The 20,000-nt window shown below is 41.3% G+C and overlaps 1 protein-coding gene and 1 long non-coding RNA gene across 2 annotated transcripts in view; one reads left to right on the top strand and one right to left on the bottom strand.

Annotated features, from left to right (window-relative positions):
* LOC135110460 (nascent polypeptide-associated complex subunit alpha, muscle-specific form-like) overlaps nucleotides 1–20,000 on the bottom strand; it is a 101,511-nt gene that overhangs the window by 10,601 nt on the left and 70,910 nt on the right. The gene's annotated exons all lie outside the window — the stretch shown is intronic.
* The window catches only part of LOC135110462 (uncharacterized), a 77,891-nt gene that overhangs the window by 3,931 nt on the left and 53,960 nt on the right, over nucleotides 1–20,000 (top strand). Inside the window, exon 2 of the long non-coding RNA XR_010273288.1 lies at nucleotides 7,073–7,196. This is a non-coding gene — a long non-coding RNA (uncharacterized LOC135110462). The remainder of the gene's footprint in view (nucleotides 1–7,072; nucleotides 7,197–20,000) is intronic.

The raw sequence follows: 20,000 nt of genomic DNA, 5'->3' as shown, positions 1-20,000 counted from the left end.
GATAATGATGATGAGAGGAAACACATAAGGGAAAGAAAGAAGAAAGGGTATTTTTATTTCCTTTTTTCCCCATACTTTTTAATTTTTTCCTCCTTTTATCAAGATTTCCATCGGGTTTACGGTCTGACGGATCGCTGATGAGAGAGAGAGAGAGAGAGAGAGAGAGAGAGAGAGAGAGAGAGAGAGAGAAGAATAGGGTGCGAAAATCTGTGAAAATCAGAGAACCGCTTTTAACTAACACTCTCTATCTCCCTCTCTCTCTCTCTCTCTCTCTCTCTCTCTCTCTCTCTCTCTCTCTCTCTCTCTCTCTCTCTCTCTCTCTCTCTCTCTTTAATATTATCCATTCGTAAATCATACCCTCTCTCTCTCTCTCTCTCTCTCTCTCTCTCTCTCTCTCTCTCTCTCTCTCTCTCTCTCTCTCTCTCTCTCTCTCTCTCTCTCTCTCTCCTAGATACACAAAGGCAGGGACGAAGGGCGCGGCTATATCTTTACCACAGTTTTCAGGCCTTTACAGAATCGCGCCTGTGAATCAGCCGCCGCTAAACGATATGCGGGAGCCCGTTCAGCGAAATGAGAAACGCGCTGTTCAGGGGAATGCTCGCGCTAGTGGTGGTGGTGGTGGTGGTGGTGGTGGTCATACTTGGTAGTGATGGTGATGAGTTTTGGGTGTTTGGTATGTTGGGTGAGTGTGTGTGTGTATGTGTGTTTCCTTCTCTCTTTCCTTCTATTTCGTTCTCAATTTTCCCATCTGTTCCTTTCCTTTGCTTTCCTTCTCTTCTCCTCTCCTCCTCCTTTCTCGTTCTACTTTTATTAATAGAACGGAGGTAATGACATGAAAAACTAATACATAACTAACAACCACAGTAACACCACCACCACCTCCACCACCACCACCACAACCTGACCAAAACAAACCAAACCAAAGGCTAACCAAAACAAAACAAACAAAATCAAAGCACAAAACCAACACAAACCACTACAAACACTGGAAAATCATTTAAACACACACACACACACACACACACACACACACACACTCGAAATATGACACTGGATTCCTACCACTATCTCACCCATCCCTTCCCCAACCATCCCACCCACCACCCACCCACCCCCCTCTCTTATTTTCCCTCCCCTTTTCCAATCCCTTCCTTTTATTTTCGTTTAAGAGGCAGTCGACACATTCGCTTCCCGATCCGCCGCGGCTCTGACCAGAACCTTTCGCACTCCCGCCTTCCCTCAAGCGATCGTTCAAGTATTAGTAACGCAATTTCGCTCACTCCCGCGCCGACGACCGTCCCTGATGCTGCACCTGAGACGGAGAGATAGACAGTCCTGCGCTTCGGGACGGTACGAGTGACGGTACAGACAGGGGTGCAGGGTGGAAAGGGTGTAGGGAAGGAAGAATAAAGAATGGAGGACACAAGATAAGAGAAGTGCGAGGAAAAATATTACGAGGAGGAGGAAAAGGAGGAAGAGGAGTGGGTGTAGGAGGGAAAAAACAAGGAAAAAAGTGGATAAGAATGGAGGAAAGGATGAGATGATACTGGAGGATGAGGGGAAGGAGAAGAGATGTACAAAAAACATGTAAAGGAGCAAGAGGACGACGAAGAGGATGAGGTGAATGGAAGAACAGGGAAGAGGAGAAGGAGAAATGAGAAGGAAACTGTAAAGGAAGGAAAAGGATTTAATACGAAAGGGAAAAACTTTGAAAGAAAAACGAAAAATAGAAATATTGATTCGTGAAAAGAAAGAAAAAGAAAGAAAGAGAATGAATGAAAAGAAAGCAAGAGAAAAAAGCAAGAGGAAAAGAGAAAAACAAATCATCTTCTCAGAAGTTGAAGTAGAAAATGGAAACGAGAAACAAAAGCGAAAAAAGAAAAGAAGAAAATTGAAAAAGTGAACAACAAAATAAGATAAAGGAGATAAAAAAGCATAATAAATAGGGAAGCAAGAGAGAGAGAGGTTGGGGGGATAGTGAATGAAAGAAACAAGAGAGGATATGATAAAATATTAGAAGAAAGGAAAAACCGGGAATGAAGAAAATACAAGATGATAATTACGAAAAAAAAGTTGAAAAGGAAATTGTAAGAAGGATTTAAAGGGGAAGGAAAATGAGAGGAGGAAGAGGAGTAGAGAAAAAGGAATGCATAAAATAAAAATAAATCAGGAAAAATATAATCAAAATAAAAAATAGTACTGAGAGAGAGAGAGAGAGAGAGAGAGAGAGAGAGAGAGAGAGAGAGAGAGAGAGAGAGAGAGAGAGAAGAAAAGGGTAAGGTAAAGTAGAGAAAGAAGAAAAATAGAGTTGAGTAAGAGGAAGACGAGAATAAGGAGGAGGAAGAAGAGGAGGAGGAGGAGGAGAAGGAGGAGGAAAGTGTAAAGAAGAAGAGGATGTTCCAGCGAGAAGAGAAAAATGAAGCGGAGAATTGAAATGAGAAGGAAGGGATGAGAGAGAGAGAGAGAGAGAGAGAGAGAGAGAGAGAGAGAGAGAGAGAGAGAGAGAGAGAGAGAGAGAGACTAGAGGATTGTGTTCCCTTTATGTAACTCTCTCTCTCTCTCTCTCTCTCTCTCTCTCTCTCTCTCTCTCTCTCTCTCTCTCTCTCTCTCTCTCTCTCTCTCTCTCTCTCTCCTTTGCTTTCCTCCATGCTCTTTACCTGAGTTAGGAGGGGTCATACCTCCAATTCTTGAGGATGGAGAAGTGGAGGAGAGAGTGGAGGGAAGGAGGGAAGGAGGGAGGAAAGTTTGGAGGGAATTCCTTGGACTGACACAATAAAGAAGCCATATTGTGCAAACTTTACGTCTCTCTCTCTCTCTCTCTCTCTCTCTCTCTCTCTCTCTCTCTCTCTCTCTCTCTCTCTCTCTCTCTCTCTCTCTCTCTCTCTCTCTCTCTCTCTCTCTCCTTCCCTTTGTTTTGTCTCTTTGTTTCCAAGTTTGTGTTTTTGCCCATTATCTCTTTTTCTCTTTCCTTTTTTCTTTTGTTTATTTTGGTTGTATTCTCTTTCTTCTTCTTCTTCTTTATTGTTGTGTGTTCCTTTTGTTTTTTATTGTTGTTGTTTCTTGCTTCTTCGTTTCTGTTTTTAGTTTTGTTTGTTCTCGTTTTCAATATTTTTTTTTATTTTCGCTATTCCTTTAATTTTTTTTTTTAAGTTAGGTTGTTGATATTTTTTTCTTTTATTCTATTTTCCTTCTTTCTTTCCTTCCTTCCTTCCATCTTTCTCTTTCCTTGTTCGTCTTGTTCTTCTTTTCGTTCTTGTTCTTATTCTTCTCGTTCTTGTCCTTTTTCTTTTCCTTCTGTAGATATATTTCTTCATTATCACTATCATCTTTACTTCATTCCTTCCTCCTCCTCCTCCTCCTCCTCCTCCTTATCCTTCAACCCCCTTTAACCCTTCCTCCTCTCTCTTCACCACCACCACCACCACCACCAGCCGTGTTTGTTGCAAGGGAAATAACAGCAGCAGGGAAACTGTCTTGTTTACACTACATTTACAGGTGTGCTAAGGTGCGCCCGCCCCTAATTTGCAGCGCCCGCCACAAAGGAAGGAGGGAGAGGCGCAGGTAAAGGTGTGGCGAGGGCAGATTTTTTTTTTTTTTTTTTTTTTTTTTCTTTTTTTTTTTTTTAGGTGTCGACTTTTTGGGAAGTATTGTGTTGTCTTGCTCGCTTTTGTGTTGGTTGAGATGTATGGCGTTGGTTTTTTTGGGTTTTGTTTTGTTTTGTTTTGTTTTGGTTGCGGGGGGGTGGGGAGAAATGAATGGGAAATGTTTTGTACTGTAGTTGTGTTGTTGTGTTGCTAGTGAGATAAATTATGTTGTGTTTTTTTTTTTTTTTTATTATTGTCTTGGAATTTTAAAGAAAAAGACCGCTAGTTTATTTCGTGTTTATCAAAAGACCTGTAAAAATTAGATCAAACAGAGATAAATAAATAAATAATGATAGCAATAATAACTGATAATAAGAATAAGTTAGTAAATAAATAAATAGAACCTAAAATTCAAGCTTACCCGCACCCCGATAAAAAAAAAAAAAAACGGGATATTTTCTAACCCATACCTTTCTTACCCCAAATAAGTACCCGTTTTCTATTTACCGCAGTCGTGGGTCAGCGCAGGGCAGACTGTGTTATTCTCCGCCAGGGCCATTTATGCAATATTGGTACACACGAGTGGCTGGCTTAATGGAATGGTATTAAAACTTTATTCATGAAGGCATTTCCATTACGTGTTCCTTCATCTTTTCAAATTGCGCAAAGAATCATGGGTAGTTGAAAGTTGGAAGTACGGTTTACATCATTCTATTTTTTTTTTTTTTTTTTTGGCAAGACAGACAGAAAACTTTATGAACAATTATCGTGTTGCAGAATTGTAATCGTGTCTCTCTCTCTCTCTCTCTCTCTCTCTCTCTCTCTCTCTCTCTCTCTCTCTCTCTCTCTCTCTCTCTCTCTCTCTCTCTCTCTCTCTCTCTCTCTCTCTCTCTCTCTCTCTCTCTCTCTCTCTCTCTCTCTCTCTCTCTCTCTCTCTCTCTCTCTCTCTCTCTCTCTCTCTCTCTCTCTCTCTCTCTCTCTCTCTCTCTCTCTCTCTCTCTCTCTCTCTCTCTCTCTCTCTCTCTCTCTCTCTCTCTCTCTCTCTCTCTCTCTCTCTCTCTCTCTCTCTCTCTCTCTCTCTCTAATGGACTTGGTAGCTGTGTCCACTCTGCTGCCTGGGCTGAGTGCTAAGTGCTGAGTGTTGTGCTGTGCGAGGTTTGTGACGCCCTGTTGTGTTGTGCTGCGTTGTGATGCCCTGTGCTGTGTTGTGGTGTATTGTACTGTTGTGATGTGCTGTGTTGCCAAGTGCTGTGTTGTGGTGTTCTGTTCTCCGCTGTGGTTTGGTGCCCTGTTCTCCGCTGTGCTGTGCTGTGCTGTGGTGTGGTGTGCTGTGCTGCTGCAAGTGTTATGAGGTGCAGGAAAATTTTGGACGCAGGAAATGAAACAGCTGATGAATCTGAACACAAGCACTTCATTACGTGCAAGGAGAAAATGAGAATGAGAAAACGTGTGCTCTCTCTCTCTCTCTCTCTCTCTCTCTCTCTCTCTCTCTCTCTCTCTCTCTCTCTCTCTCTCTCTCTCTCTCTCTCTTGCTCTCGTAAAATTGTTGTGCGATAAAAATGAAAGAAAACGCAAGATGATCATTAGACAACGTTGAAATAAAGTAAATTAATGCAAGGAAGATTACACACACACACACACACACACACACACACACACACACACACACACACACACACACACACACACCTCATTCTTTCTTTTTTCCATAACTATCCTTTCATTCTCTTTTCTTCCTCCCTTCATTTATTCTTTTTTCTCCCATATGTCCTATCGAATTATCCTATTTTCTTATTTATCTTCTTTTTTTCTTCATTTATATTTCATTCTGTATTTTTTTCCATGTAGCTTGTCTTTATATCCTTCTTTCTTCATTTTTCTTTCTTTCTTTCATCCTCCCTTCACTGTGTTTTTCTCTCGTTTTCTTTTCATAATATTCTTTCAATGTTTTTTTTTCTTTTTTATTCATATTCGTTTACATTATATTTCTTTCTTCTCTTTCATGTCATTTTTCTCTTCCCTTCTTTCTTTTCCCTATCCTCGATTTTCTTTTCGCCTTTTATACGTCAGAAATTCTCCTTCCTTTCCCTCCTTCCTTCTTTTCCTCCCAATTTCCTTTGACTCTTCTTCCTCTTCCCTTCCTTTCTTCCCGTAATGTTCCTTCTCTCCTTCCTTTTACATTACTTCATTCTTATTTTCTTACATTCTCTCCTCCTCTTTCTCTCTCCTCCCTCCTCCTCTTCCTCCTCCTCTCTCTTTTCTTCTCTCTTCTTCTTTTTATTTTATTTTATTTACTCTTCTCTTTTGTTATTGCACTATTATCTCTCTCTCTCTCTCTCTCTCTCTCTCTCTCTCTCTCTCTCTCTCTCTCTCTCTCTCTCTCTCTCTCTCTCTCTCTCTCTCTCTCTCTCTCTCTCTCTCTCTCTCTCTCTCTCACATTTGTATTAATTCCTTTAAATTTTCTTCCATGTTCTCCTTTCCTTTTTTCCTCCTTTTTCCTCCTTTCTTCTTCTCTCCTTTCTCTCTTTCTTTAGTGCCCTTCCTCTCCTTCCTTTCGTATTATTGTTCTTTTATATCCTACCTTTCTCTCTCTCTCTCTCTCTCTCTCTCTCTCTTCCTCCCCTCTTTTTCTTCCTCCCTTTCATCAGCCTTCCTCCTCCTCCTCCTTTATGGCGACTAAACTTGCTTTCATAGAGAGAGAGAGAGAGAGAGAGAGAGAGAGAGAGAGAGAGAGAGAGAGAGAGAGAGAGAGAGAGAGAGAGGAAAGGAGGTAAATTGAAAGGAAAGTTAGGGGAATTATAGGAGAAGAGAAGAGGAAAAAGGGGAATGAAAGAAGAGGAGGAGGAAATAGAGAAAAGACGAAAAGAAAAGGAAAAAATTAAATTGCAGTGAAGGAAAGGATGTATGAGAGAGAGAGAGAGAGAGAGAGAGAGATTGCTGTTGAGAAATATTCATGTTTGCACAGGTGTTGTATACATGTGCTCTTAAGTGTCTCTATGCTTGATTAATTACCTTGTTTATGAACCTTCTAGCTACCTTACATAAGAGTTTGTTTTGCATTGTGTTGCCTCAGTGCTTCAATATATCAAGTGTAATTTAGAACAGGACTTAATGTAACTCCAGTGACACTCAAGCTTTATATAAATTTATGAATGGTTGTGTATTCTGTTTATGCCTGTGCAGGTCACGAGATGCACCAGCTGATTAACATGTTCCTTGAGATTTAAACAGGGATGTATAAAGTGGACTAGTAAATTGTATGTAAAGAGCATAGTGACCTGAATGTGGAGCGTGAATGTGAACCTTATTAGACCTTGATGTTATATTGTGAGTTAATCAGTTGTTTAGTTACAGGTAGGTTAATTAATGATTTGTTTTCAGGTTAATTGTTTGTTTAGTGGTTAATTGTTTGTTTACAGGTGGGTTAATTAATGATTTGTTTACAGGTTAATCAGTTGTTTGTTTAGTGGTTAATTGTTTGTTTACAGATGGACCCATCGCTGTATGTTGTCAAGAAAGCCATCAGCTCCAGCAGGAGGAACGAGCCTCTGTAACTTGGCAGGCAGATAGGCTTGTACCTACAGGATGGACTCCCTTCTCATCACCTAGACTGTGAGTAGGACCTGCCTCCTTCTCTATCATCCTGACTGTAAGTAGGTGTTGTAAAGAGTAAGTGGGGAAAAAGAGTGAAGGTAAAAGAGAGGAAGGAGGAAGGTAAAGAAGGTAATTAGGGGAGGAGAAGAGAAGGAGGGCCATAAGATGCTGAGTTCGTGAAGATATGAAGGAGATGAAGGAAAAATGAGAGAGAGAGAGAGAGAGAGAGAGAGAGAGAGAGAGAGAGAGAGAGAGAGAGAGAGAGAGAGAGAGAGAGAGAGAGAGAGAGTTTAGGGAGCAAGAAACAGGAAAGAGAAGTAATTTTCCAACTCTCTCTCTCTCTCTCTCTCTCTCTCTCTCTCTCTCTCTCTCTCTCTCTCTCTCTCTCTCTCTCTCTCTGTCACTTAATTCCTTCTTGTTTTTCATCTATGTTTTTTTCTTTTGATATTTTTCACTTATGTACACTTTCCTTTATTAATTTATCTTCTTCTTCTTCTTCTTCTTCTTCTTCTTCTTCTTCTTCTTCTTCTTCTTCCATTTTCCCTTCCTCCCTTTCGTTACTGGCTTTATTATTTTCTTTTCCATTCCTTCCCTCAATATTTCTTTTCCTCCACTATTTCTTTTCTCATTGAACATTTCTTCCACTCCTTCCTTCCTTCCGTCTTTCTTCATTACTGGTTATCTCCCTTTTATTTTTCTGTTTTATTATTTTCATTATTTTTTTTATTCTCTCATTCACACCTTCATTAAATATTTTCCCTCTTCTCTTTCCTTTTTCATCTTACCCTTACTCCATTTTCTTTTCCTTTCTATTGTTATCTGTTTTATCTCTATGTCTCTCTATCTGTTTGTCTGCCTTTACCTTGATTATTATTATTATTATTATTATTATTATTATTATTATTATTATTATTATTATTATTATTACATTCATTCATTCATTCACTTTTATTAATTTCGTTGTTTCTTTTCTCTTTTTCCCTTTCCTTTTCATAGCTTACTAGTTCTTCCTTCACTCTTTATTTTCCTCCCTTCTTATAAAATAACCTCTTTCCTCTCATTATTCCCCCCACCCTCCTCCTCCTCCTCCTCCTCCTCCTCCTCCTCCAGCCTCGCAAGGATCAAAATGTCTGTTGCTGTTTGGCTTTCCTTTGTATTCCTCCTCCTCCTCCTACTCCTCCTCCTCCTCCTCCTCCTCCTCCTCCTCCTCCTTCCACCTTCTTTACGAGTCCTCTCCTTATATTTTCCTTCCCATTTCTCGGCCGTGTCGTCTGTGGAATGGGCGGCGTGCCATTAGCCAATCAAAATGCGTCTTCTATTCCTGTCGGGCCATTAGTCGCTCGCTGATTGGTCAAACGGAAAGACAGGAAAGGGAAGACGGACAGAAGGAAGGTTGGGAAAAGTAAACGCATGATTGACTTGAGAGAGAGAGAGAGAGAGAGAGAGAGAGAGAGAGAGAGAGAGAGAGAGAGAGAGAGAGAGAGAGAGAGAGAGAGGGGGGGGGGCGGGCAGACTATATGACACGTGGAAAGAGAAGCAGAATGAAAGGAAAGGGGAGGAAAGATCGTTAGAGAGAGAGAGAGAGAGAGAGAGAGAGAGAGAGAGAGAGAGAGAGAGAGAGAGAGAGAGAGAGAGAGCATAATATTTTTCTTTCTCTTCATTCCTATTCCTATGTAAAATACTTCTAAGAAACAGCAAATTCCTTCATGATTTCTCCCATTCACTCTTATTTTTCCCCCTTCCTTCCCCATTCTATTCAAATTTATTCCCCATTTCCAGTCTTGCAAAAATTTCCTCCCATTCCTATTGATTCCTATTTATTCCTTTTACCATTTCCTATAAGTATTCCATCCTCATCTCTCTCCCCAATTAACCCCTATACACTACCCATCACTCATTAAAAGTCACCCATTACTATCTCCCATCATCATCCATCACTTTTCCTATCACCTATTTTTTTTTTTTTTCCATCCCTTCACCTCATCACCCACAGCATCCATACATGTATACACCCATTCCTTCCCCAATTCCCCATTTAATCTCTCTTCCCATAGCTGACCTGGGAGAGCCTTTGATATGTTAATGAGAGGAGTTTTTTTTTTCCCTCTCTCCTCTTTCCCTTTCCTCTTACTCCTCTATCCTTTCTCCTCTTTCTCTTTCCTCCTCTTCCCCATTTCTCCCTCCATTTCTCCTTCCTTTGTTGTTTTATTACATTATCTTCTCATCTTTTCCATCATCCCCCTCTTTCCTTTCCTTTTGACTCATAAACTATCTCTCTCTCTCTCTCTCTCTCTCTCTCTCTCTCTCTCTCTCTCTCTCTCTCTCTCTCTCTCTCTCTCTCTCTCTCTCTCTCTCTCTCTCTCCTTTTATCTTCCCTTTCTTATCTCCCCTTTTACTATTTCATTTCTCTTTCGTCTTCCTCCTCTTCATTTTCCTCTTTCTCTTCCTTTAGCTTCCTCCCTTCCTCCTATTCTTCCTTTTCCTTCATCATCATCATTTTCCCTTCCATTCCCTTCTCTCTTCTTTATTACTTCTTATCCCTCTTCGTATCTTTCTTTTTGCCATATTCCTTTTTTTACTTCTTCTTCTCCCATTTTCTCTTATCTTTTCCTCTTTTCTTTTTTAATACTGCTTTTCATTATCCCTCTTCCTTTTCTCCTCTTTTCGTGCTTCTCCTCCTCCTCTTCCTCCTCTTTCCCCCTCTTTTTCTTACAGTTTCCGCTGTCTCTCCCTCTTTAGTCCTTCCCATCTTTATTCCTCCTTCAATTTCGCCTCTTCTTCTTCTCTCCTTCTTTCCTTGTCATGCCTGTTTCCTCTTTTTTTACCACTATCTCTCATTTCTCCTCTTCATCCTCCTCCTTTTCTTCCCTTTACATTTTTCCCCTCGTCCTTTTCCTTTCCTTCCTTTCCTTTCATCCAACCTTCTCTTTCCTTCCTCCTTCAGTTTCCCTTCAGCAATCTTTCCCTTTCCCTTCCCTTCCCTTCCCTTCCCTTCCCTTCCCTTTCCTTCACCCTGCCATTCCTCCTTCAATTTCCCTGCCATCCTCTTCCATTCCCTTCCCTTCCCTTTCCTCCTTCTCCTCCTCCTCCTCCTCCTCCTTCAATTTCCCAACTTCCTCCTCTCCTCCCCACCCTCCTGCCCCCTTCCCTTCCTGTGCGGTGAAGGGGAGCTAACAGCCCATCACTCGCATTACCCTGTCGCCGAAAGGGGTGTCATTTGCATATTGGCCGCAAGAAACTGCACGTGTCGCCTGATGATGAGGCCTCTATAGGAATGTGGGCCTGGAATTGTGCCCTGTGTGTGTGTGGGTGTGTGTGTACAGGAGGGATAGGTGTACGAGTATGTGTGTATTGGGGTGTTGGGGGAGGTCCTCTGTGTGTGTAGTAGGGGAGTGACTGGTTTTGTGTTTATGTGTGTGTGTGTGTGTGTGTGTGTGTGTGTTGGGGATGGATGGGGATGATCTTAGGGGTGGTGTAGGAGATGGTGTGAGTGTGATGCTTATAAAAGTGGTGATAGTTAAAAAAGAGTAGGAGGAGGTGGAGGAGGAGGAGGAGGAGGAGGAGGAGGAGGAGGAGGAGTAAAGATAAAGATGAAAGAAAAGAACAACGAAAACAAAAACAACAAAATCAAAAATAGTAATCGTTATAGAGATCATAGAACTACTACTACTACTACTACTACTACTACTACTACTACTACTACTACTACTACTACTACTACTACTACAGAAATGGGTGGAAAATTAAGAAAATGTAGAAACTATAGAAAGAAAACGGCGGGAGTGTTTGGGAACTTTCACTGCATCGTGTGTGTGTGTGTGTGTGTGTGTGTGTGTGTGTGTGTGTGTGTGTGTGTGTGTGTGAGTAAGAGCAATACAAAGCAATACCCGATCGGAGTTTTGTGTTGTATGATCATGTTTGCTTTTCCATGGTGTTGTTTGTTTGTTTGTTTGTTTGTTTGTTTGTTTGTTTGTGTAATAAGTGTGGTGGTAAAGACGTTATGGTTGAATTGCTATTTATTGTTTTTGTTTTTTTTCGTTACTTTTATAGATATATTTTTTGCCTCTCTCTCTCTCTCTCTCTCTCTCTCTCTCTCTCTCTCTCTCTCTCTCTCTCTCTCTCTCTCTCTCTCTCTCTCTCTCTCTCTCTCAATGCCAAAAACACCACCATCACCGCCGCCACCACCACCACCACCACTAAAAACAACAACAACAACAACAACAGCAACAACATTCACACAAGGCCACGCAGATTCACGTCTATTACATTGCACAAACAAAAAAATGCATAAATGAATGTTTGAAACTGTCCCTTCATCAAGAGAATTACAGCTACTTTGTTTTAGGATCTGAACGTGTGTGTGTGTGTGTGTGTGTGTGTGTGTGTGTGTGTGTGTGTGTGTGTGTGTGTGTGTGTGTGTATGTGTGTGCGTGCAGCAAGAGGTGTTACTATTATATTCCCAAAGTTCAAGTTGAGTGTATCCTGACTCTCTCTCTCTCTCTCTCTCTCTCTCTCTCTCTCTCTCTCTCTCTCTCTCTCTCTCTCTCTCTCTCTCTCTCTCTCTCTCTCTCTCTCTCTCTCTCTCTCTCTCTCTCTCTCTCTCTCTCTCATATTTCCTTTGTCCTTACATACGTCTTTCTATCTAGTATCGTGTGTCCTCTCCCTCTTCCTCTCTCACCCTCTCTCTCCCTCTCCCCCTCCCTCTCCCTCCCTCCCAGTCCTTTCATCAGCGTCTCATGAGAGGGAGAAAAGAAAAAAGCTAAGTTATTTCTCTCCCTTTTTTACTCTTATCTCTCCCTCTCCCTCTCACTCTCCCTGGTGAAGAAGCAACTCTCCCAGCACTCTCCCTCTGCCTTGTGAGAGGTGAGAACAGGATAGAATATTAATTGTTCCATCTACATAATCACCCTTGACATTCGCCTTTACTGGGAGAGGGAGAGGGAAGGAGAAGGATGGGGAGGGAGAAGGTCACAGGGAAGGAGGAAGTGACTGGGGGGAGGGAGGAAGGAGAGGAAGAGGATAAGATGGAAGGAGGAAGGGATGTGAGAGAGTGGGGAGAGGGAGAGAGGGAGAGAGACAGAGAGAGAGAGAGAGAGAGGGTCAGTTGGTGTGAAGGAAAGGAAGGAAGGGAGAAAGGAGGGAGGGATTGAAGATTAAAGAAGGTCAGTTTAATTATTTAGACACATAGAAGGAAGGAAGGAAGGAAGGAATAAAAGAAGGAATAAATGAAGAGAACTTTTAGTCAGTGTGATATGGAGAAAGAATGAATGAAGGAAGGAAGAAAGGATAATGAATAAGAAGGAGGAAAAGGAAAGAATGAGTAGAAGGCTTAGTGTGTGTGTGTGTGTGTGTGTGTGTGTGTGAATGAATGAATGGAGGAAACGATGAGGCAGGAGGAAGGGAAGGAGAGAAGCTAACAGAGAAGGAAGGAAGCAGGAGAACAAGAAGGAAGAGAGGAAAGGAAGGGTGAAATGATTGTGAGAGGGAGAGAGAGAAAGGGAATGGGAGGAGAAATTAGTTTTTCAGAGAGAGAGAGAGAGAGAGAGAGAGAGAGAGAGAGAGAGAGAGAGAGAGAGAGAGAGAGACCAAAAAATATCATTGTCATGCATAGGAAGAGAGAAAGAGAAAAGGAAAGAAACATGTGGAGAAATGAAAGAAGGAATGAAGGAAGGAAGGAAGGAAGGAAGTGAAATTTGTGGAGGTGGTTTAGGTGAAGTGGACCAAGGCAGCGTAAGTGATATAATAGAGTTGAAATGTGGATGGGGGAAGTGGATTAGGAGAGTGGAGGTGTGTGGGAGAGAGTGGATAGTGCAAGGGGAGAGAGGGGAGAGGTGAAGGAGGTGGATGAGAGGGAGAGTGGGGTGGGTGGAGAGGGCATTACGTGGATGGAAACTCCAGTTTTAGAAGGCAACTCAAGGTGGATGTAGGTGGAGTAGGAGGAGGAGGAGGGAAGAAGAAGAGGAGGAAAGTGTTGATGAATGGAGAAGAGGAAGAGGAAAAGGAGAAGGAGGAGGAGGAGTTAATGGAAGAGGAAGAAGAGGAACAGGAACAGGAAGAGGAGGAGGAAGAGAAGGCATTAGAGAGAGAGAGAGAGAGAGAGAGAGAGAGAGAGAGAGAGAGAGAGAGAGAGAGAGAGAGAGAGAGAGAGAGAGAGAGAGAGAGAGAATCTATTAAAGCAACAGAGAGGATTACTACGGTTAAAGGAGGAGGAGGAGGAGGAGGAGGAGGAGGAGGAGAAGGAGGAGGAGGAGGAGGAGGAGGAGAAGGAGGAGGAACAGGAGTAGGGGGAGGAAGAGGTGGGAAGGGGAGAGATGAAACTTGTTAATGGAAATGGGTATCAAGGGAGAGAGAGAGAGAGAGAGAGAGAGAGAGAGAGAGAGAGAGAGAGAGAGAGAGAGAGAGAGAGAGAGAGAGAGAGAGAGAGAATGTAATTAGAGTATTATTTTATTTATATTTTGATACGTAATTATGTATCCCAATTGCCTTGACAGAGAGAGAGAGAGAGAGAGAGAGAGAGAGAGAGAGAGAGAGACAGAGACAGAGACAGAGAGAGAGAGAGAGAGAGAGAGAGAGAGAGAGAGAGAGAGAGAGAGAGAGAGAGAGAGAGAGAGCATACACACCCTGACAACAACATGACAGGGAAGTGTCTAAAGTTTATCCTTCCTCCTCCTCCTCCTCCTCCTCCTCCTCCTCCTCCTCCTCCTCCTCCTCCTCCTCCTCTTCCTCCTCCTCCTCCTCCTCCTCCTCTTCCTCGTCCTCCTCTTCCTGTTACAGGATAGACAGACAGACAAATGGACAGATGGTAAGCAACTTTCAAACTATCTTTCCTTAGGGAGAAAATAAGAGTTTCCTTAGCTCTCTCTCTCTCTCTCTCTCTCTCTCTCTCTCTCTCTCTCTCTCTCTCTCTCTCTCTCTCTCTCTCTCTCTCTCTCTCTCTCTCTCCCCCCACCCATTAGCTGCCTTCTTTCACCTCCCCTTCCTCTTCCTCCTCCTCTTCCTTCCCCCCTTCCTCTCATTTGAATTACCTCCCATCATCTCCCTCCCCTCATCTGCATTCTGTCTCATCATCTCCCTTACCTCATCTCCCGTGCCTTCAAATTGCCTTCCTTTCCTCCCTCTCTTCTCTCTCTTCCCTTCTATCATTTCCGTTATTTTCTCCTCTACTCTCTCTCCTTTTCTCTTTCTCCTATCTTCTTCCGTTCACTTTTTTCGTTTTTTTTTCTCAGATTCTTCGCTTCGTGTGTTTTTGTTCCTCCTTTCTCTTCTTTTACTTTGCCTTAATTTTCTTTCCTTTCTTTTGCTCTCCTTTCCTGTTTTCCTCCTTTTGTTTTTCTTTCTTTTCTGTTCACTTCTCTTTCTCCCGTTCCTTTTCCTTTTATTTTTTTTTACTTCCTCTCCTCTCTTCTCTTTTTCATTATTCCTTTGCATTCACTCTTTTCCTCTCATCCCTTTCTTCTTTTCCTCTCATTTTGTTTCCTTCCTTTCTATTCCCTTCCCTTCCCTTCTCTTCCCTACCCTTCCCTTCCCTTCCCTTCCCTTCCCTTCCCTTCCCATCCCATCCCTTCCCTTCCCTTCCCTTTCCTTCCCTTCCCTTCCCTTTCTACGTTAAGCAAAAACAAAAACGAAGAAAAAAACAATATATATAGGATTACTAGTGTTTGCTTACCTGTGTGTGTGTGTGTTTGTGTGTTTGTGAGTGTGTATGTGTGAGGTGAGGGCGGCGCAGGTGTGTGTGCCTTAATTAGCGTGTTGATGAGCACACGTATATGAGTGTGTAGAGTCTCATTAAGTGTGACTTACGGCTCTACCTTAGTTTTGTTAGTTCATTAATTAGGTGGCACACGATTGACTGAGTTTGACCTTGCCCTGTCTGTCTGTCTGTCTGTCTGTGTGTTTGTTTAGTTCCTCTCTCCGTTTCTCTCTCCTACTCATTATTTACATCGTCTCTTAATCTTCTCTCGTGTCTTTATCATCATCATCTCTATCTCTCCCATTCTGCCTTCCTTACGAGCACCTCCTTCCCTATCTCTCTATTTATCCTCTCTGGCTTCGGTGGCAGGGTAGACAGGGACAGGTGGGTGGGTGAGGCAGGAACAGGTGAGTGAGGGAAAGGCAGGAGTCTTGGGTCGTAATGAAGCTGGAAAGATGACACGCAGGTGAGAATAAGAGGAAAGAAAGGAGGGGGACGAGGAGGAATAAGAGGAGGAGAAGGAGAGGGAATTAGTTTGAAGAAAATAGGGCAGAGGAGGAAGAGGAGAGGAGAAAGAGTGTAGGGAGAATAGGAAGGAGGGAAGGAAAGAGGAGGAGGAGGAAGAGCAGAAAAATATGAAAGCAGGAGGAGGAGGTATGGAGAGCGAGAGAGGAGAGATGAATGGAAGGTAAAGGGAAAGGAAGGAGAGAAGGTGAATAGAGATAAAGGAAGAGGAAGGGAGAGAAGGAAAAAGAAAGAGGAGGAAAGGAGAAGCAGAGCAAGAAGAAAGGAGAAAGGAGGAAGGAGAAAATGAATAAACAGTGAAGAAAATAGAGGAGAGGTGGAGAAAAGGAGAAGGAGGAGGAGAATTAGAAGATTAGGAGAGTAAAAAAAAACAGGAGGAGGAAATGAGTAAGATAGTGAAGGGAAAAAAGGAAGGAAAGAGGAAAGAGGAAGGAAAGGTGAAGAGAGGAGGGAGTGCGTTGTGTGATGGGCTGTGGTGATGGTAGTGGTTGTGGTGATGGTGTAATAGATAGATTTGGTGTAATAGATGCGTAGATGGTGTTATGAATGGCTGTGGTGGTGCTTGTGGTGGTGATGATGGTGGTGGTGCAATAGATAGAGGTTTAGTTAATTAAGAAGAGTAAGGAGGCTGTATTGAATTGCTTTTATGATGGTGATGATGATGATGACGGTGGTGGTGGTGGTGGTGGTGGTGGTGGTGGTGACGATGATGATGATGGTGATGATGGGTTTTAAATTCATCTTTTTAGCTGTAGTGATTAATATTCCTTAAAGACAAAACAAAACAAAACAAAAACACATTAAATTTAACATAACATTTTAAAATTTAGGGAAAAAAGGCATTAGAGAGAGAGAGAGAGAGAGAGAGAGAGAGAGAGAGAGAGTGATGGTCTCGTTTCCTCTTCATTAAATAGACTGTGGAAGGCGATAGTAATTAATTGAGTCACCTGTCCTATGTCTCCTCATTACCTGCCCTCACCTTCCCTCTCACCTGCCTGAAAGGGGCGGAAGGAAAGGGAAGGGAAGGGAGAGGAAATGGGAAATGAAAAGAGAGAAAAAATAGAGGTCGAAAGTACTGAAAACTCTCTCCCTTCTCTATCTTTACGTGATAGTGGAAAAGGAAAGAAAAAAATGGGAAAGAAAAGGTAAAAGGTAATAGTGCAGAAATTTTACTTCCCTCCCTTTCTCCCTCTCTTAGTAGCGAAGGAGAAGGAATGAAATGGGAAGGGAAAGGGGTATGGTTATAAAAAATACCCTTTCCTTACTTTCTTTGCATTATCTACAGTTTCCCTGCTTTTTTTCTTTCCTCGCTACCCTTTTCTTTTCTTCCTTCCTTTCCTTCCTCTAAATTTCATCTTTCCTTTATTTTTATTCTTCCATCTGTTTTCTCTTTCTTTCCTTCACCTGTAAGATAAGAGGAAAGAGAGAGAGAGAGAGAGAGAGAGAGAGAGAGAGAGAGAGAGAGAGAGAGAGAGAGAGAGAGAGAGAGAGAGAGAGAGAGAGAGAGAGAGAGAGGGTAAGAAGGAAAAGAGAGTAATGAAAAGTATAGGAAAAGTTAAAGAAAGAAAAGTAAAGAGGGGTGAGACAAGGAAAAAAGAGAAAATAGATAAAAAAAAAGTGGAAAACTAGAATAGAGAAAAGATAAATAAAGATAATACAAGATAAGGAAACAGAAAGGGAAAGGAAATATAATTAAAAAAGAAGGAAAATAAGAGTAAAGAAGGAAACAAATGAAAGAAGTGAAGAGGAAGAAAAGGAAATGACTAATTGGAAAAGAACAAAGAAGAGAAAAAGAAGAAGAGCATTAAAGACAGGAAACAGAAAGGAAAGAGCAGTAAATGGAAAAAAGAAGAAAATAAAAAGAAGACAAGATGAGAGAAAGAGATCTGAAAGAGAAGGAGGAGGAGGAGGAGGAAGAAGAAGAAGAAAAAGAAGAAAGAGAGACAGGAAAGAGAGAGAAAAAAATATATAAGAGATAAGGAAGGAAGCAATGAGATAAATCTGATCAAAGTTGGAGATAAAGAAGAGAGAGAGAGAGAGAGAGAGAGAGAGAGAGAGAGAGAGAGAGAGAGAGAGAGAGAGAGAGAGAGAGAGAGAGAGAGAGAGAGAGAGAGAGAGAGAGAGAGGTCTGATGGAAATAGAGCTATTGGAGGAAAGTTTGAGCAGTATTGGAGGAAAGAAGAAGGGTTAATGTAGGGAATTAGTGAGGGATATTGGAGGAGAGAAGGAGGAAGTATTGGGGAGTGGAGGAAAGAGGGAGGAATATTGGAAGAAAAGAAGGAAAGGAAGAAAGGAAGCACAAGACATATTAAAGGAAAGGAGAAAGAAAAATAACAAGGAGAAAGAGGAGGAGGGTAAAGAAAAGGAGGATGAAGGTAAAAAAAGGATTAAGAGAAGGAAGGAGAAGAAGAATAAAGATAAGAAGAGGAGAAAGTTAAGAAAGAAAATGTATGAAAAGAAAGATTAGATATTAATGATGTTTATAATGATGATAAGGAAGAAGAGGGAAAAAATAAAGAAAATTGTGAAAGAAAGGGAAACTGGACATGACTGGAGGAAACATAAAGAAATGGAGAAATAGAAAAAAATGTAATTAAATAAAGAAATAAGATAAAAGAATTAATTGATAACTTGGATGTGAGAAAATAAATGAGAAATTAAACAGGTCGGAAAAATTAATAAAAATAGTGGAGAGAGGTAATAATAAAGAAAAAAAGAAATAGAAGAGAGAGAGAGAGAGAGAGAGAGAGAGAGAGAGAGAGAGAGAGAGAGAGAGAGAGAGAGAGAGAGAGAGAGAGAGAGAGACTCAACGTTTTCAAAGGCGATTTACATTTGAAAGACTTGAATAAAAAAGAAACGAAGAATAAAAATAAATACAGAAGGCGAAGAAGAAGAAAAGAGAGAGAAAAGAAGAAAAAAAAAAGAAAAGAAGGGGGAGGAGGAGGAGGAGGAGGAGGAGGAGGAGAAGGGGATAAGAGAAGAAAAAAAAAAGAGAAAGGGGAAGGGGAGGAGGAGGAAGAAGAGAAGGAGAAGAGAAGGAATAAGAAAAAAAAGGAGGAAGAAGAGAAGCATAAACTTGAAACAAGAAAAGACAATAAATGAAAATAACAATAAAAAATGCAACAACAACAACAACTACTACAACTACAGCTACTGCTACTACTACTACAACTACTACTACTACTACTACTACTACTACTACTATAGGTAATAAACAAGATCAAGAACCCATATAACGTATTATACTCGTAACCGTACATAAAAACAAAGATACGAGTATATAAGAAAATTATCCACCACCACCACCACCCCCACCATCACAACCACCACCACCACCAGAACATACGAGGAAACTAAAAAGCAATACAGGAAAAGAAAGAAAAGAAAAGGAAAAGAGGAAAAACAATAATGATTAAAATTCTTCTTAACACTCGATACTTTAAAATGTGTTTCAGATTTTCCTTTTAATTTCCAGTAGAATGTAAAGTTAAGGAGAAAGAGGAAGAAGAAGAAGAAGAGGAAGAAAAATAACAATGAAAGGAGGAAACAAGAGTACGTGGAAATGAAGAAAAAATTTGCAGATAGAGAAAGAGAAGGCTGGGAGAGAGGAAAGGGGAAAGAAAGAGAGATAAAAGAAAAGTGACGAAGAGAGGGAGATAAAAGGAGGAGGAAGAGAGAAAGGCACACAGAGAGAAAAGAGAAGAGTGGGAAGAGAGGGAAGAAACAATAGAGAAGAAGGGAAACAGTGGAAGCAAAAGAGAGGAAAAGAAAGGAATAGGGGAGCGGATATAGAAACGAGGAAGAGGAAAGAGAAAGAGAGAGAGGAAGGAACAAGAAAGGAGGTGGAAAGAGGGAAATGAAGACAAAGAAGGAAAGAAAGAAAGAAGAAATAACCCTTAAAGAATGAAGGAAATAGAAAATATTAAAGAAATAAGACGAGAAAAGGGAGAGGACAAAGGAAGATAAAAAACAAGACATAAGGAAGAAGAATAAGCGACAAATTTGTGAGAAGAGAAGGAAAGAGAAATTTGGCAAAGTGTAGAGAGATGAAAGGAAGAAGGAAGAGGAGATGGAGGAGAAAATGGAGAAGAATAAGTGAAAAGGAAGAGATAGAGGAAGTGGAGGAGATAAATGGAGAAGAAGTAAAAGGGAAGTGCCAGAGGAAGAAGAGGAAGACAGTGGAGAAGTGATATGAAGTGAAAAGGAAGGAGGGAGAGAGAGGAAGATGAGATAAATGGAGGAGAAGGGAAAGGGAGGAGATAAAACTGAGGAAATTATGAAAAAAAGTAAAAAAGGAAGGAGGGAAACGAAATGAGGGAGAAGACGAGAAGTGAAAGAAAGAAGATAGAATAAAAGGAAGAAAACAGTAGAGAGAAAAGAAAGTGAAGAGAGAAGAGCGAGAGAAAATTAAAGAAAGAAGAAAAAGAAATAAAAGACAAAGGAATAACATCAAAACGAAGCAGACAAGGAACAAACAAACGAAGAGGAGAATAAGGAGTGAGGAATGAAAGAGGAAGAAGCACAGGAAAGGATGAGAAGTGAAAGGAAGGAAGGGGAGGAAGTGAAGGAAAGATAGAAGGAATAGAGAAGCTTTATGGAGAAACATT

The sequence above is a fragment of the Scylla paramamosain genome, chromosome 20, assembly GCF_035594125.1.
Source record: "Scylla paramamosain isolate STU-SP2022 chromosome 20, ASM3559412v1, whole genome shotgun sequence".
NCBI lineage: Eukaryota > Metazoa > Arthropoda > Malacostraca > Decapoda > Portunidae > Scylla > Scylla paramamosain.
Note: the sequence above shows the minus strand (reverse complement) of the source record. Positions and strands in the feature narration are given on the sequence as shown.